The 15,844-nt window shown below is 40.6% G+C and overlaps 1 protein-coding gene across 3 annotated transcripts in view; it reads right to left on the reverse strand.

The window, feature by feature from the left end:
* The window catches only part of sema6a (sema domain, transmembrane domain (TM), and cytoplasmic domain, (semaphorin) 6A), a 104,490-nt gene that overhangs the window by 68,777 nt on the left and 19,869 nt on the right, over positions 1–15,844 (reverse strand). The window contains exon 1 of one of the 3 annotated variants that reach the window (XM_046034371.1): positions 6,855–6,971. The exons of the other annotated variants lie outside the window; for them this stretch is intronic. The gene's annotated coding sequence lies outside the window, so the exon portion shown is untranslated. Of the gene's footprint in view, positions 1–6,854; positions 6,972–15,844 lie in introns of those variants that run through there. 3 annotated transcript variants of the gene reach the window in all.

Consider the following 15,844-nt stretch of genomic DNA (forward strand, 5'->3'; position numbering starts at 1 on the left):
AGTGGTTTTTACTACGGATACAACAGGCTCAAGGAGATTTGGAGGAAAGAAATGAACATTTTTATCCTTGCTGGACCTTGACTAAGTAGATATAAAGTTATAATCAATACAGCATGTGTGTATGAAGTCAGGAAAATCATATACATCAGTATGTGCAAACAACATAACCTCTGTTTTTGACAGAGGCACAGAGACCTTGATGATGAAACAGTGCCTGTGTTTAACCTTGTCCTGCAGTTCAACTCTGTGGCAGAAATGTCTGACATCTGGCCTCCAAAAAGTCTAAATGCCTCCAAGAATTCTCTTTTGAATGGGAAGACTGTACAGTTTATATACCCTGTATTTGTTGCATGTGCATTAACACTCAACGTATGCAGATGTTTTTAGTTGTGTTCTTTTCCTCTCCTTGCAACTAAACTGGAAAAGCAGACACAGGATATATGCGGGTGGCCTGTAGGGACTGAATAAGAGGTGTGATGGTTTTGTGTTGCTGTATCCATCTGGTGTAGTTTTCACATCTCACAGCCTCCTGCTTCTTCTTAATAGGTGTGCTTCAGAGTTTTACAAGGTGTGATACAATCTCTGTCTTGTGTACCTGATGCAATCCTCTCTCTGTAGCTGATCACCGGGTTTTGAAGCATGCTGAACTGTACCACTTTTTGACAATCCATCAATTGTGCATTTTAGCAATTGCACGATTAGCAACGCAATGCTGCAAAGCATACTGGAGACATCAGCATACACATATCATCAGTTATACATCCTTGTGACCAAAGAAAGGAGCCATAAAAATGCCATGGTACCTTGGAAATAATACTGCTCCATAACACAAAATACCACATGCATCTGTTTCAGTCATAAAATCTGCAAATGTAGCATGATTTTATTTGCTGTTTTACCATCACAGAAAATCATTTCAGCTCTGTTAATGGCATTTTTCTTGTTGAGCTCCTAGTTAATTTGATGCAGGTTCCATTATGCTAAGCGACTGAGCCTGTGTCCTCTCTGATAACTGGCTAGCTGTCCTTCCGTCCCACAGCAACGGGCCTATCAGATCTGACTGAGCATGATGCTAATCTCTATTGAGGTAATGTGCTGGCCACGGGTCGCGGGAGAGCAGAGCACGCCACCAACACGCCCTTTCTTAGTCTCTCTCTCTCAGGATCGGTCTCTGTTCCTTATTTATCTAATACAAACAATCCTGATGAGTCAGTCTCTATACATTAAATTCATTCTCTTCCTTTCCCTCCTTCTCTCAGCTCCCCCTCCCCTCCCTGCATCTAAACACCACATACATCTTCAGAATGGAATAAAACCTCATCCCACAGACTCTGTTTCTCTCTATTTTCTTCTATGACAGGAAACATATATTTATAATGGAAGATGGAATAAACTAAACACAATTACGCTCTGTGTTAGTCCGTGATATTGTGATACTGATAACAGAGTATCTTGTTTTCCGTTGCATCATATCCAATAGCATTATGAATCATCGCCGATAAACCAGGACATTCAATCCTGCTGCTGTATGAGGCCACAGCCACTGACTGACAACACATTTTACCACAGTAGTTGTTGTTTTGCCAATGTACAGAATGAATCTGTCTGAATGTTCTTATCTCCACAGACCATATTGTAGGAGTGATGCAGCTCACACCCAGCTCTAAACTAATGAACAAGATGACAATGTTCAGGCAGGCAGATCATTGAGACGTCCTGCCAGTGTGCAAAACAGAATGTATGAAAAATGTATAACACAATGCAGTACTGCTTACTGCACAAAGTCTACAGCAGAGTGGTGATTGCCATTACCATTGCCATCATGTCACAAGATGAGGTAACCAATACGACGAGTACGGTGATCAGCTATGACATGGGAACAACATTTGAAGGCTATGTCTTGCTTGTGTTGTGATTTAGCTGCCAATAAATTACACCACTTGGTGGAAAGATGTGGAGAAATGAGCAGAATTACGAAACAGAAGACAGAAGTGGGATGAGATTGAACAAAAATAAAGATTGGTTCAAAGGTACATATGAGAACTGATGTAAGACTTCAGGAAACTAATGTCTTTGTCTCTAAACCTGATTATAGCCAAGCCAATCAGTGTGTCTGTTATTGTGTCACTGTTGCCAAAATACTGTGGACTAACATGCTGCTAGCAAGCCATAACTTCTTATGACAACAGAAATTCAGGACTAGCTAAAGGCAAGCCTGTGACAACCTGTGGAAAACAGACACATCTCATTGTTTCTTGTACCCCATCTTAGCTTATGAACTAAACCACAAGACTTATTCTTTCCCTCCCTAACTTTAAACTCTGAAAGGGAACAAATATTATATATATTGATGTTACAAAAAAATGCAACTTTCTAATCCAAACAACACCAATGAATAAGAATAAAATCTATACGAAAGAGGTTGAATCCATCAACTACAAAGCCTACTTAGTAGTGTAGGCTAATTATCCATTAACAAACAGGTATGAGTCTGCAAACAAAATCCCTTTAGGTTTGTACGTACATGGGGCTGGATTATTAGTTAACCTCAGTTAACTCAAGCCGTGTTATGGCTGGTGTGCATATGGCACTTTGTGTCCTATATGAGCTCATTTCATAATAAACACGATGTGATGTTTTTAATGTCAAAGATGTTGTAAAATTGAGAGCATTTGCATGACTCGTTCTGAAGCATAAGTTAATAAATGCTGAATGCCAGGTTCATGTAATGAGTTGTATGAATACTGGTGCCACAAGAGATGCGGATTCTTTATAATGAGACCACAAAATCAATACAGAGAAGCAGCTCTGCAGCTCTGAAGTTCATTTATGCAGTGGCGTAAAAGACAGCCCCTGGATATAAGTGAATCAAGCTAAAAATGTTGTGATCAGCATGGTGAAAAGAAATACAATTCTCCTGATGTTCGTCCTGTTGTTGCCAACTGTAAGTGATGTAATGGTAATGCAAGTGCCCATAGCACTTTAAACGCTCGGGTGGTTGAGTTGCATGAGCGAAAAGTACACATGCTAATTGTAAATGTAACAGTGTGTGACAACTAAAAATACATTTTGTTTTCTTAAGGGAGGTCGTTTCAAAGTAAGCGAATACACACACACGGTGCGGCCAACTTTGGGGTCTTGACACAAAGACAGGTTTTATATAAGAAAATAAAATGAAGAAAGACAAAGATAATACAGTACAGTGTGGTGTGAAAACAAAGAGAATCTGACCTTTTGTTTCTTTAACAGCTGTTTGAACCGAGTCTCCCGTCATGTTTCTCATATGCACAGTAATTATGCTGTAATTACAGTGTACGGTTTCAATGAACACTGGTTGCTCTTCAGAGACTTCAACACCGCGTCCAAACCGGTGGAGAACATTATGAAATTACATCACCTCCTTTCAATTGTATAAGAATTTGCAGAAACTAATTGATGTGTGTTTAAATGTATTTCAAGCGTCAGATGAGACTTTTACAAAATTCTTCTCAGCATCTTAATCACTCAGCTTTGCCCTTCCACAGGAACGTATATAGTGCATTGTCTGTCTCTGCCTTCCGTCACAGATTTCAGCAAATCACAGATGACGGTTCTCCAATAAGTAATTTTCCATGCTGTGTCACAGCGTCTTTGTGATCACTAACTTCTTATATCAGCTGTGTCATGCAATTTTTCTAATGGAAATGTTGCATTAATTCAGTGGCTAGGGCTATACATCATGGCTGTAAATTTCCCTTGTGGGGTCTTAGAGGTGAGCTGAACAGAGCTGAGCTGAGCAGGACCAAGCCAGGACAAACCAGGCTAGCTTTCAATGAAAACAAATGAAAGGGGTCAGATTGGTTTGTTTAATACTTACTACTTTCTTCATATCCTGAGAGGACAAAAAAACTGACAAAAAGAAAACAATACCTTCCCATATACTGAAAAAAAAGAATGAACAAAAAAAACGAAAAGAACAAAAGAAAACAAGTTTTCTATTACTGTTGCTGTTTCTACGAAAATAAAAGACTACTGTCAGCTTAACCCCAATTGTTTTCAAATGTCATGTTCTAACTATTCTAACAATTAAAGGATTACTTATTTGATTAAATAGGCTCAGGGAATTCTAGCGTCATCAGATACACCTTTTTAACCACATACTTGCATTCAAATGAAGTGTCTTCATGATAAACCAGGTTGTATATCTTTAATGATCAAGGGTGACGATTTAAGAAATTCCCCCAACAACAGTAAAAAAATATGTGCGGTCAAGAGTAAACAATTGATGCGTCATTCAAAATAGTTAAACAAAGAAAAGGGGAGACGTAGAAGTAGTATAATTTCCAGAGTAAAACTTAGCACTGAACTGGAAAAACACCCTGTTTCCATTTTACGATAATGCTGCGTAATTGCGGAAAACTTCAGCGATCATGAAGGTGGAGGATACAATTATTCTTTCTTATCTATTTTCTCTTTTTCACACCATAACTCACTAAGTGTTGTTCCTTTCATGTGATAAAAGCTTTATAACAGCCTCCCATTTCACGCGTACAAATTCTGATTACTTTTTAATTTTTTGGAGGAAAAAAAACGTCCTTTTATTTCAGCCACTCGCCAGCAGACAAGGAGTTTTTAAGAATACACCACATGCATTAGGTTTCTGACTCAAACCTTAAGCAGTTTCTTTGTCTTTCATCTTTAACCTTGTAACCTTCTATCCTCTCCCGTTTCCCCACTCGGGCAACATCTAAAGATCTCCATTTACGACTTCCTGTCAGCATTAAGGACAGAGGAGAGGTAAATAAATGCGAAGGGAGCCAGACTGAAGGTGGCAAGAACCTCAGCCCTGACCTATTGTTCTCTGTCTGAGTGATAATGAAAGATGGAGTGTGAAGAGACTGAGAAGGCTGCAGTCATAGGCTGTTATGCGTGTTTGTGTGATCCAGCATGTGGCTATGTGCTTGCCCTTGCAGGTGTTGTGCTACAGTCAGTCAGTCAGATGGTGGGCGTGTGCCTATCTGCAGCTCCCAGGCTTTACACAGTGGAAACTGGAGTCACTCACGGTAATGTTAAACTAATGCCAAGATTACTGCTTCCTTTCAATCAAAACCAAGAAATAAAATCTAGCTATTTCCCTGTCTGCCTGTCTCTTTGTCTTTCTCTTTGTCTGTCTACTGCTCTGTCTGCATGACTGGCTGCCAGACAACAAACCTACAGTATAAAAACGGTTTAATGCAGCTTCTCTTAATTATACGCTCTCACAGTTCCCAGAAAGATCTGAAGAGGGAGTTTAAAGAGAAGTTAGGGAATGGTTGCTGAAGTGTGCTGGAGAAAGGGCGGATTTCAGGGAGAGAAAACAAGCGCAAAAAAAGGCTCCTTTTTTGGTTAAGCAGACACATCTATCATAACTGTTTATTCAGTGGATGGAGAGTTACCATGTCAGTCCACTTTTCAGGAGAGTTTGATGAATCATGTGGAGGGAGCCTCTTTTTTTGTGTCAAACACTTTTTGAAAGAGACAAAAGAACAACTACTCTTTATCAAACCGAAATGATTGAGAGCCAGAAGACACTGATTCATGACCGCAGCAGCAGGCCTGTACACCTTCATTTTGTGGTAGATTCTTTTATGGATGACTAATGATTTTGCTTGTTTTATTAAACAAAACTAAGAGTCTATAGCCATGGAAGTGGCTCTGTGAGGCTGAGCTATGCTTACAGTATGCTTACAAAGCATGCTGATGTTTAACCAAATGTTTACCGTGTTCACCATCTTAGTTTAGCATGCTAACATTTGCAAATTAGCACTAAACATAGTTGTCCGGTGGGAATGTCATTAGTTTTGTAGTTAGTAAGTTTAAATGTTGACCTCATGATGGTGCCACAAAACAAGTCAGAGGATCTTCAAAGTCATTAGGATTATTCATCTGAGGAGCATGAATGACACAAAAATTTAATGGAAATCCAAAAGTTGTTGAGGTATTTTAGTCTGGAATTGGAGAGAGTTGAAAAATTTGCCCATCTATGGTATTTATAAAAATTAACAAGCAAAACAGCAGTCATTATTTCTGAAATTTGGCTACTGCAAAACTACCGTAATTAGAAGGAGATAGACTGAAAGTAAACATAGTGCACAAGAGATGTTAGTACCCAAAAGTTTTCAACTGATTTGTGACTGCACATCCTGAGATTTGACAATATAGATTTGTAGGCAAGTCCAGCAGCCCACGCAGCCTCTGGTACCCTGTGTATCTCTTCTTAGCTCTAGCAGCAAATACTGCCCAGACATACATACACCTACTTGTTTACAAAGGTCAGGAGAGCGGTGGCACTTTATACATTTCATCCCTCACTGCAGCAATTTATACATGAACAAACAGCCAGCAAATATAACTTCCATTTCCTTAGTGATTGGTTGCATATGTGTGTGTATTTGTGTGCTCTAACTAACCATCTCATTTCCCCATAGGAGGACTTAGTCTGGCTGTGACTGCATCCTCTGGCACACTCACATTAACATTTCATCCTGATTGTCTCTGTCAAAGTAATTCATCATCATCGACTGAAAGGAGAGTGGCTGGAGCCTCCCCCGACTCCACATCTCCCTCTCTATGGTAGTTGCTAGTTTCTTTCTTTATTCCCATTTCTGTCCCCGTCTCTAGCTTTCCCACTCTGTCTTCACCTCTCCCTTCCTTTTTCAGTGTTTCTCTATCTCTCTCACGTCCATCTGGTTCTTGAGATAAACACAAGTCTGGCTCTTGTCACGCAGACAAAATATCTATAAAAATGAGTGTAATCAGAGTGAACTGTGCTGGTTTAGCTGTTTAGTGACCCTCCAGCAGAACATAATCCATCTGTCTACCTAATTTTTCCTTACCTCAATCGTTCATTTTCTTTTTTGCTTCCCTCCCCTCACCCTCGCCAGGGCTCAGATTGACATGAAGATTATATCCAGGGGAAAATGTGATTAATGAGTTTGTCTGAATAATGTAAATCAACTTAATGGAACTGAAGACATGAAATGAAGGAACGAGAAAGAGCAGGAGGGAGGAAGCGATAGAGGAGGAGAGGGTTGCTCAGGGTTCAGATATTCACTCAGCTAAAAGGCAACAACAGTAAGCAGGCCTCAGCTGCTGTCACACTGGCCTTGAGACTGGCTTTGAGAGAAAAAAAGGAGGATAGGCAATGTCCTCCTTTTTTTCTTTCTTCTTGTTTCCCTCATTCTGTCTTCTTTTGATGAGTCCCTGGGGTAACCTGGCCCTCCCATCCATCCATTCTTCCAGTCCTCCTTTTATCATCCAGATATGATCCCATCCAGACCATTACCACCAGCACCACCGCGATCTCTAATCCAAGGACAGGGCCCGTAGTGTCACACATGTGCACGTCACGTGCACATGCACCTTCACATGCACGCAATCACAGAGAAAGCCTGTAAGACAGCACTTTACAGTCTGCTAGCTGCAACAATGAAATTGGTGCTTTACTGACAGAGTTAGGGCCCCTAAAGACATAAGAGGATCAAGTTGCTCAACCAGTAACTTAAACCATTTAACTGTTTGTGCATTTAATTCCACCAACATGCAATTTTTGAACAGAAAACAATGCAAAGCAGCTATCTTGTCAGACATTGCTAAGGCTTAATACCCTGATCAAGTTAGCTTAACGTGAATACTCCTGCAGAATTTAAAAGACTACTTATGTGAAAGGAACTTTAAGAAACTTAGCAATCATAAAGTTGAATTTCTTTGTGTTTTTTTCACTATGTGAAGTTATTTTTAAGAACTTCAAAATCTGCTTCTTTTCCCTGAAAATCAAAAACTCAGAGTAGCCTGGTAGTATGCAAACATTGTCTTTGGATAATTTACTTATAAGCTAAAGTGCAACAGTATGAATCCTCCACAACATCTAGTCTCAGCGTTCAAAGAGGATCTGAAGATTACAATCTTACTGCCTTAAAACCTTAAAACCCAATGGTAACTAAATATAGAAAAGAAGCACAATACAACAATGTATTAATTAGCATTATAGCTGGAATTTATCTTACACAGCACAATACAATACATATCCCTCTTTTTCAGCTTTATTTCTGTACATGTAGAATTGATTTATTTTAATAACAAACAAGCTACCTAACTGTATGTCCAACCTGCCTCAAGTTGTGCAATCATGTAAAATATATTATAAATATATTATTTGTCATTTCAGCCTTATAACTGAAAACCACAATGTTAGGAAAGTTTTGCTGAACTCCATACTGTACTTGAAAATAAGCTGTATCATGTATTGCACTAAAAGTAAAAAAAACAGCTTCGTAGCCTGGATTTGAGAAAACACAAAGTCAAATCCAAATCCCCAGAGGCGCCACTCCACTCCATGAAAATTTTTTCTGAATATTTTCATTGTTTTATTTTTCATTTTTCATTTGTCTGCTAAGGTGTATTTTGTGAAAATGTTATCTTCTTAAATGCTCATTCAAAGCCTGCTACAATATCTTTCAAAATATGTTTTATCGTTTACATTTTCTTGTATAAAAACAATTGTAGAATATAATCTTCTGTTCAATATAATCTGAAAATGTCTAGACACAACCCAGTATTTCATATCATTCTGCTCTAACCCTGTGGCCCAAAACACACCTGTACCGATCCAAAAGATAAGAACTTCTGACTATAATAGACAGAATTCATCAGCATGTGTAAAACATATTTATATACTGTGTGCCTAATCATACACTATCTTTGTCTCTTTCTCAACTTGTTAATTGGTAGTCACTTCAGTTCAGCAGTTTCTGGAGGAACCAATTCAGTAGAGCATTCCAGAAGACTTCATTTTTCATTTTCCTTTTTCCTCTGCAAAGATAAGCCATCTGTGAAATGATGCTGTAGAGATCCGTTCTCTTGTGGCATATTAATGTGATGAATTGAAATCACACATGCCTAAATATTTTTATTCGGCATTGGAATATTACTGTATTTTAGAGCTGCTTTTACGTCAGATAGTGTTCTGTGGCCAGCATCTGTCTTGGGATAAAAGCTTGTTCAACGCACTTTCTGTCTTGGGCGTGGAGCAACAAGCATTTTTATGTCATGCTGAATCTAAGCCATTTCTGTAGAAACAGTCCAGGACACACAGGTATGTCTGCGTCTGATGTGTCTCCAAAAGCACACAGACATCTGCTTTGCCCTTTGACACCATTTCTACATCTGTCAAAAGACTGACGCTGACAGCTGAAGTGCTGTCAAAACTGCCTGAGTGAAGTAAAATGGCCCTTCAGGATTGCTCGACTACAAGTCCACTGTTGCCTTGGTGTCTGGTGAGTGGCTGAGGAGATTGTTTGGTGGACAAGACGAAGCCAACGGGCAGCAGCAGCTTATCCCCTCATGCAATAGCAGCAGAGCATGCCACGAGCATATGCAGCTGACTCACTCGAGGAGGGTTGGATGAGGAAGGAGGTCAAAGATGGCAGGTTACAAAGACAACAGCTGCTTCTACTGCTTCTACTTCTCCACTATAATTCAGAAGCAAATATTGTACTTTTTACTCCAGTACATGTATTTAATAACTTTTGTTATGAGTTACTTTGTAGATTCAAATTAATAATTCGTAATATAATGACCAAATAAATTATGATGTAATATTACAGGGACAGATAAGACTTTATTGATGCCTGGGGGGAACTTCACACGCTACCCAGCAGCTGCAACATGAAAGTGATGGAACACATTAATGCATCAGCAAATACTGAAAAAGTTGTTAATTAATGTATTTGACAAGTCACAAAATGTTCACTAACAACTTGTTTAATTTTTTCCCCTCTTGTGTAAATCTGCTCTTGCATACAATATCTACTAGCAGCGACTAACTGTGACTCTGACTTGTGTGCAGTTAATAAAGGTAGCACTTCCGAGAAAAAACGTTGCCGGGGAACATAATCCAGGCAGCAATTACATTGCTGTACAAAACATAATTGGAAAAACAAATTGGAAGTATATAAATGTAATTTCTAGGAGACAGGGTTGGATGAAGGCCACTTTAGGACTGGACTCACAGATTTGAATAGTCCCTACAAGTTTGTGGCCAGATCATTTAAATCCATACAGCGCATCACATTCATCTACACGGTCAGAATAATCTAGAGGCTGTACATTACATAATGTCTTTCAAAAACAGGATACATCATTATACAGTTCATTTCATTATCTCCAATGTTATATGTACAGTACAGAGCTGTGGAACTACTGTATGGTATGAATCACAACTACATGTGTCTGTACATTTTTCAGATGGGTCAGGGTAAAATTAGAGCCAGAATACAGTCTGAGGGAAATTACAGAAATTGCAGCCAGAGAGCATCACTGGGCGAGTACCCAAATACTTTATTTTGCAACACTGAATACTATTTTAAAGAGAACCCTGGTGGCTATGTCACAAATACACACACACTGAATGTGAAACTAAATGAGATAGTTCCACAAAATACAACCCAGCTGTGAGTTGAATTGTTTTTCTTGTTGCTTTTCAATCAAGTGTAAGAAAGACAGTGTATGCTCCTTAAGAAGCAACTCTACAATTTATGTTTTGCCAGTAGCCAATGGCTGTAACATCACCTGATTTATGTCTTCTGTTTATTCAGTCTATGAACACTATAAACCATCAGATTAACAGCAAATTAGAACCTCCCGCTATTCACAGATAAGCATTTTACCCTTTTATGTGTGGCTTTCCCAGTATATATAGCCACTGTTTGCATCTAGAGCTGCTACTATAGAGCTGAAGAGATGCAACAACAAGCTAATCCAAGTAATGTGCCTCAGAGGGCTTTAGCTCATGGGAGAGACTTAGAAGAGAGAGAGGGAGAGAGGAGAGGGACTTAAAGCAGTCATTGTCCCTCCAGGAGCAGATTAACTATTTTAAAAGCAAAGGTGACGTCTATCGCCCACTTGCTGTGCAGGCCGGCCAACGCTGTTGAACTCTGTGTGAGATGCCTTTCCTCTTTTCTAATTGTTTGTCTCTCTTTCTCTTTCTCTACAGTTCACTCTTCCCTGAGCAAATATATCTTTTGCTAAGTTTTTGTCTTTATCTTCCTCATCGCGCTCTCCCTCCTCATGCGCTCATTCTTTCCTTCCTTCTAATCAAGTAGAAGGCCGACATAAGCTCACTGAGAGCGGCAACAATCAGAACTGCCTGTGCAGGGAGCAGAGCCAAGGCCATAATGAAACACTGGGAGCACAGGGAGGACTGCCGATTAAAAGTTATTATGCTGCCGCGATGGCACCAGTGAGTGAATGGGAGTCGTGGGGCCTTGGGGGGCTCCATCCATGGGGGGCAGCACAAATGGGTGATGAGGAAGAGGGGAGTATGCATATGGGACACAGCGGAGCAAGGGGGATGACACTACTTCATAGAAGCGGGAGGAGAAAGTAGGGCATGTGGGAGAAGAGAATAGGGTGTAAATATGAGTTTTTTTTCTTGTGAATGTGTGGGGGATGAAGAGGGGTGAGGAGAGGAGGCACCACAAATAATCCACACAAGGGAGTAATGAGATAAGTGATAGACTGGAGAGGCTGGAGGAGAGAGGGATTGGGGAAGGTAGCAGTGAGGAAAGAGAGGGCACTACACTCATGTTTACTTAAAGGAAAACAAAGACTGGCACGGAAAGGCATGGCATAGAAATGCAAATAAATCCCCCCTTGCCACCAAAGTGTTTTTATTAACTCTAAGAAGCAGCATGAAAGACGGAAGGAGGCAAGGGAGAAGTAAAAACACCACTCCAATCATCACATTTCTCTTCCCTTTTCTTTCTGAATATGTAAGAGTGTGTAAACATTGTGGTGTGTATGTGCTATAATAATTCGCTATGGAATCATACTTTCCTCTCTCTCTCTCTCTCTCTCTCTCTCTTTCCTCACACAGCAAACTAGTCTCTTGTGCGACCTGCATAATGCATGAGTTCTGTGTATAGATTGTCAAGGGGAAAATTGGGCATGGCACTAAGAATGGAAAGCAAGCGAACGCTATGTATATGTGCATAATGTGTAGTCCTAATGATTTATTACATAAGCCCTTCGGTGCTTTCTAGAAACTGTAGGAGTCATTTTCCTTTGCTGTATGAAGACATCCTACCTTAAGTGTTCACTGAGAAGAAACATCCTGTTGATACACTCCAGCACATAGGAATACCCCAGGAACATGGCCACACACACACACACACACACACACACACACACTAAATGAACAAGCTGCACATGAACGCACATGAAGTCCTTAATGTCAGTGCAACTCTCTCTCTCTCTCTCTCTCTCTCTCTCTCTCTCTCTCCCTCTCTCTCTTTCTCTTGCTGATTATACAAACACACACACATACACACACACACAAACTAAAACTATACCCACACAATTCATTGCCATTGTTATGAGGCCGTCATGATGAGGGCAACACAGAGTTAACAGACAGCCATTCATACCACAGAGCCATGGAGTCTCCTCAAGTCCTCTATCTGCCGCTAACCCCAATGTGTGCGTGTGTGCGTGTGTGCGTGTGTGCGTGTGTGTGTGGTGGTGGGGGGGTGGGGGGGGCTGCCAGGCAGGGTGGGCTCCAGTAGAGAGGCCTACATGGCATGACCTCAGTGAGGGACTTCCCTCCTGCAGCCCCTGACACACACACACACACACACACACACACACACACACACACACACAATGTTCCCAGCGTTCCTGGCAGCGCCAGTTAAACCAGGCTGCATTTCCACATCATTCAGTTACTCTTTCTACCGGTTCCCTCTGGGTCTCCCCTCATCTCTTTTACTACTAGTACTTGTATCCATATTTATTCTACAAGGAGCCATGAGAAACAATACACAATGTCCATTCATATCTCCTGAAGAAAGTTTTTAGCTAACAGGGCATGTTTGACACATAAAATCTTGGAATTCTACTTTTATTCAACTCCTGAAAACTGTAAAATGATTCAAGAGCAGAAACACTAGCTATGCCAGTTCCACTCATTGTTTAAAGAAGTCATATCCTTGGTAGGTCCACAGAAGCAAGATCTAAGGGCTTTTAAAGATGCCAATGATGGTCTGTCGGCTACAGGGTCAGTTGGGCATGCAGCCAGTTTTGTTCTAAGAGGGAGCAGGAGTAGCTGCTTTGTTATCTTTTGCCCTCCAATACATTTTTTTCCTTTTATCTGTGTGCAATTTGCCATGAATACATGAAGTCTGTGTATTATCTCTCCAAACATCTTCCCCTTACATATACTATGAATCATTTCCTCCGTGCTGAAGGCAGAATCCCAGATTTGCATAACTATGGCAGGAGACGCACAGTACAGTTGTGTACATTGCCGCTGCATAATTCATCTGCGTTACCAGGTATCACCCAAGCAAGCTAAATATTAGAACTGAAAGTAAGCTTACGGATGTAATTTGAATCAGATGATTTCACAAGCAGTAGCGAAGAAACAATCAGGATCTAAATACCAGTGCTAAATTTTAGGTGGAAAAGTGAAAAATCCAGATTTTTTTTAAGACTAACTTTCTTGTGTATATTTGATGAAAGAGCCACTTTGTCGTGAGGACAGATTAAAGTTCCAGTTGCAAAAAACATGCACCAGATTTAAGATATGCACGATATCAACACAAAACTAGACCTTAATGCAGGTTGAATGATTTTGTATGCTTAAAAATGAAAACACACTGCCAAAAGTATGCAATTGAGAGAAGTCTGTGCTCAGGTGAGATGATGGGCTGTCACGCTAACAGACAGAATGAATTATAGATATCCTTCATCACCCCACCCAACCTCTATTGCTCTCTCTTTCTTGCTCTCTCTCTCTCTTCCTCTCTTTGTCTGTCAAAATGTGATGAGCTACGAAACTCAAGAAGCAGCTTTGGGTGTGAAACTGTATCCCTCTCTGGGGGTTTCAGCCATTTTGTTGAATTTGCATCTTAACAACCTGCCTGAGTAATTGAAAAAGTGGTGTCAGAGCCCAGAGTCTTGATCTCTGATATGGTAATTACCTTCCATTTATGCCAGAGACTTTCAGGGAGTCCTGAGATCCAGAGGCAGCAGCTGTCTTTGAGGAAAAAGCGTAATGGCCTGCATATGTCTCCGTCTTCTTGGGAGCTATCAAAATGCATTTGGCTGGGCATTTTCATCTGTGGTTGACATCACTGATTATAAGATCCAGTAAAGTTGTCTAATCTTCGAACAGCAGCAGAGAGAAGGATGGATGGGGGTATTGCCGGAAGCGTAGGGGCAAACATTTCATGTGGTTTTACCCCACTCTAAAATGGGTTCCAGAAGTGAGCGTGCTCCATACACACAGCGCTTAAATCTAAGCTTTGATGACATGCTACTGGTTTGGTGGTGTGGGGTATGTGTGTGTTTGAGTGCGCTCGTGTGTGTGTGCGCTCATGTGTGTGTGCGCTCGTGTGTGTGTGTGTGTGTGTGTGTGTGCTTCACGATGCACGTGGGGACTGTTCATCAACGACAGCCCTCCCACATACACACACACAACACACACTGAGTAAGTCAACTTAGGAGGTAAGCGGAGCAAAAGTAGGAATGTGAGCGGAGAATAAAACAAGAAGTTTAATGAAACAACATAAAAGTGTTCGCTTCTGACTGAAGCACTCAAAAGCTTGTAAATCAATACTTATTGTTAGCCATATGTTCTTTAATGCTACAAGCAATTGACTTCAGCAAAGCCTTTGATACAAACCTCTTTCTAAAGATGCCACCACATCCACAACGTCTTTACTGTCCAACATGAACAAGCGTTTGATCTTTGCAGATATACCTAAAAACATGGCAGCTGACATACATCAGCCGCCTGTAAGATTGTTGTCGAAGCTCAGGCGGCTTTTATCATTCGATCTTTCATCTATCTGTGGACACTAACGCTGCAAAATGTCAAAATAAATACCTCAGAGGGACTACTTCAGGAAAGAGAGATCTGACAGATGAATTTGTTTGTCTGGAGTAATGTAAACATCTTTTTCAGTAAGTGCGTGGATATGTGTGCATGCATACGTGCAAGACACTATCACATACAATAGACTCCAACCCTTTCTCATTAAGTTTATTTTTTTAAATTGTGTAATATCAGGTCAGCAGGCGACAGCAATTTCTGCAATATCCACATCTGAAAATACTACTTGTACTTTTTAATTGTGTGCACGCTTGAGCTGCGACACTGCATATGAGGCCACACTTTCTCTCAGTAATCATCACCACAATCACTTGATTAGCTCAAGTCATTTGTCAATTACACTGCTCTCTCTGAGAGCCGGGCCACTTACTAATCATGGTCAAATGGAGAGGGGGAAACGGTGGATGCGAAAATGAGAACGTGTTAAATGATCCATGACAGAGTCGTAGCTAACATTCCCTGATTCAACCTCTTTATGCCTTTAAGATAAACTATTAGTATTAGCTTCATCGGCTTTTTTTTAACCACATAAAATGCCAGAATTTAGGAGAGGGCAGGAAGGCTAAAAGGCTCATAAAAATTGCTGGGAGAGAAATTATGAAAATAAGCTTTTACTTAAAAAGCGAAAAAAAAAGGTCTGATAGGAACTGATGGTTTCTCCCCCTTACTCCAGCCCTTACAGCCTGTGCAATGTCACTATCAGAGCAATGGCGCTAATTGCATACAGGACATTATCCCTTGGTATACATGTAAGTCTTCCTCTAAGTCCCAATCAATACAGAGTTTGTTAAAGAGCCACTAATGTCCGTGGCTCCATGCCTCGCAGACACTAACGACCTCGCTCTGGATCCAGCTACGACAGCTGAAGACACCCAGCACACACTGCAATAAATACTTTCTCATACTGGCTCAGTCGTTTGCTCGCTGTCTGTC

The sequence above is a fragment of the Micropterus dolomieu genome, linkage group LG21 (assembly GCF_021292245.1).
Source record: "Micropterus dolomieu isolate WLL.071019.BEF.003 ecotype Adirondacks linkage group LG21, ASM2129224v1, whole genome shotgun sequence".
NCBI classification, from domain to species: Eukaryota; Metazoa; Chordata; class Actinopteri; order Centrarchiformes; family Centrarchidae; genus Micropterus; species Micropterus dolomieu.